General features: G+C 38.8%; 1 protein-coding gene across 3 annotated transcripts in view; it reads right to left on the bottom strand.

Annotated features, from left to right (window-relative positions):
* Nucleotides 1-3,361, bottom strand: part of LOC120593716 (uncharacterized) — a 29,326-nt gene that overhangs the window by 555 nt on the left and 25,410 nt on the right. The window lies entirely within an intron of this gene.

Here is a 3,361-nt window from a genome sequence, read left to right as displayed (position 1 = left end):
TCTCTCTCTGCCTTATTTTCTGTTTATCAGCTGTCCTGGTTTTTAGTTCATCAAATGTGTTACGTTTCTTCCTGCCTCAGGGCCCTTCCACATGCTGTTCCCTCTGCCCAGGATACTCTTCTCCCCTCATGCCCCTCTCACCCGGTTATCTTTCAGAGTAAATGATTAAACATTCTCTCATCACCTCAGCTTGGTTGGTCCATCCTGTCCTTCCCTTGGAGCACCTGCTGCAACTTAATAAAACCTATAATTTGACATTTCATGCTTCATGAGCACAAAGAGGTAGAGTAGAGACTTCACGAGGACACGAACTATATCTATGCTTTGCCCTACTGTACACAGGCCTTAGCTCAGTGCCTTGAACATACCTGGCACAATATTTAATGCACGAGTGATTTAATGGGATATTACAGGTAGATTCTAACTATCTCTACCCAATGTCAAGGCATAGTATTTCTCTAAGCTCCAAATACCTCATTCATGGCAGTTTTATAGGAGTTTCATAAATATGGACTAGGAATGTTATATATCAATTGTATCTCAATAATCCTAGGGGAAAAAAATGGACTAGTGTTACATATTAGGCAGGGCTTAGGTTTTGAAGTCAGTAAACAAGGTCAGGTCAGAGCAGTGGTTCTCAACCAGGGATGATTTGACACCCACGACCCCACCTCCACCCGGGAACGTGTGGCAATGTCCAAAGATATTTTGGTTATCACAACTAGAATCTAATGGGTAGACATCGGGGATGCTGCTAAATATCTTATAATGCAGAAGACAGCACTCCATAAAAGAGAATTATCCAGTCCAAAATGTCAATAGTGTTCAGGCTGAGAAACCCTGATGTAGAGGTTTTCTCAACAGATCTGAGACAGGTGCCATCTTGGAGAATGATAACCATCTTTCCTGGTCTATCAAAGCCAGTTTTTCTCTGGTGTTGAAACAGACACTGCTGCTTTAGTTGAGCACTAGAGAAAGTTACCAACTTGCTCCAAAAGGCCATAATGCATTAGAAATATATATCTTTAATCACTAGCACCCGACTCACATGGCAAGAAGCCCACACCACCAGAGGCACTTAGGAACCGAAACCAACAAGAACCAGGAGATTCATGGCCTCCCTGTCCTGCTGGAGCTAAGCACCACGCGTAGAACGACAGGCAAACTTTCCACACTTATCAAAATTATTTCCTTCTCTTTCACTCTGTCTTTCCCACAAGGATGAGTTGGTCCAATAGGAATTCGTCTGCTACAATCTTTCCAATAGGGCCAGCTTTCTCTTCATTGGAACTCCTCGACTTACATCCCCCGAGTTCTTCCCACTTCCATGCAGCAGGTGAAAATTCTACTCTTGAAAATGCATTTCTTTGGAGCTACCATTTCTTATACAAAATGAGCCTGTTAAATGTAAATTCTCTTAGGAAATGTAAATCCTAGATAACTTTTAAAAAGGTAAGTAGCACTATTCCTTTAAATAAGGAGGACTTTAATTTAATTCAAAAAAATGAACTAGTATAAAAAAACTAGGTACCAGAAGGTAAGGGACTTTTAAGAAGGTAGAATATAGGTTAGATATAGAAAGCCAAAAAAGAAGCAGAGAACTGAGAAGAGTATCGCTAGCTGTGTGACACCAGACGAGTGACTTAACCTCCTCCAGGCTCCAAGAGGGGGCCAGGGGTCAGGGGAAAGGGCAGATTCTCACAAAGGCCTTTTAATGCTTTACCTTCCACCAAGAGCTCCAGTATCATTATTCTAGAGCTCACATGGTGTCTCAGGTACGACTTTCAATAAAGAGCAATACAACAACCATGTTTCACAACTGTCAGGATCAGCCTTTATGGTCACAGCAAAGGTAATTAAAACAATTATCCAGTCCATTGAGTCTGATATATTTTGGTATTGTGAATTCTACAGATTATTCAGAGTGGCGATGAGGTGTGCGCATGTGTTAGGGGAGTATTTCAGAGGTACTTCCTGATCCCCCTCCCACCCCAAGAAGCATTCTGGTAAATTCTGTAGTTTGGAGATATGGGTTTGTTGTTGTTGTTGTTTGTTTGTTTCCTAATTCCTACTCCACCCTACCAAGACAAAATAAAAATTCAAAAGCCTTATCAAAGGTCCAATAGGGTTAGCCATCAGGAGAACCTCTAACAATGCAGTTAGGCAATGAGGAGGGGCTTTCCACAATGCAGGCAATATTGCTCCCACCATCACCTTTCTGAAGTACCAGCCAGCTTCTGGCACTAGATTTGCATTTAGGAATAACATCAATTTATCTTAGCTGGTTTCCTCTGTGATAACTTCATGACATTTGTGGAAAGCTTCAAAGGCTAAGAAATACTAAACAAACAAGGAGATAAGTTGCTGAAATGTTAAACATCTGCCCTGGCCAACCTCACAAGATTTTGCTAGGGGAATTCTAAGTCCATGTAGATTATCACTGGAAACCAAATGCAGTGATAATATCTCAAAAAAAAAAAAAAATCTATCCTAGGCCAGACTGAGGAAGCTTACAAACTAATGCAAGATTATTTTTAGATTGTCAGCTATTGAGGGAAAAAAAAGAGAAAATATGATTTATAAAATGAGAAAAATAAAATTAGATCTCTTTTTCCTCAGAAACTGTCTTGACCTTTTCCGTTTTGGTCTGGGAACTTAGGGAGTTTTAAAAATCTAATTTAAAAATCACTGTTGTTTCAGTTAAAGTAAAAGTAAGATGGTTTTAAATGTGAGGGATGAACACATAGTTTTTTAGAGGTAATCTTTCATAATATTCTAAATCAGATGTCTTACGGTGAGTTTTTCCTTTTCAAGTGGACGATGTTAAAACGACTTTCTCAAATACCATTTTTTCCCTTTAATTTTAAATAGCTAGGACAGGTGTGAACACCAGGCCAAGAAAGAAAAATTCATAATATTTAAGAAACAAAATATGTAGGCTTCTTTTCACAGATTCTGTACCTGTGGCAGAAAACAAAAATCGAAAGTGAACTAATTGTGTAGAGAAAGTCAATGGATAAGAAAAGGTTCTGTTTCTATTAGGCATCATCATCAATAAGCTTTCCCTGTGTAACTAGATGTTTTAGCTCCAAGGAGTAGCCATTACCACACAACATTAAAGACGTAAACTCAATAATGAGATTGGACAAAGAGTTCTGAGGCCAGAAGCTTAACAACAGTTAACATTTATTAAATAGCTGTATTTGTCAGGTGTGGTAATTAGCATTTATGGAGCAATTTAATTTAATATGCACCAGGCACTTTTCTAAGCTTATTAATGTATTATCTCATTTAATCCTTAAGCAACTCCATAAATCTCACTGAATTTATCTTGGTAAATCTTGTAAGAATGTGTGTGTGT

The sequence above is a fragment of the Pteropus medius genome, unplaced genomic scaffold (genome assembly GCF_902729225.1).
Source record: "Pteropus medius unplaced genomic scaffold, Ma_sr-lr_union100, whole genome shotgun sequence".
Classification (NCBI taxonomy): Eukaryota; Metazoa; Chordata; class Mammalia; order Chiroptera; family Pteropodidae; genus Pteropus; species Pteropus medius.
The sequence above is the reverse complement of the archived record's forward strand: the minus strand, read 5'-3'. Positions and strand labels throughout refer to the sequence as shown.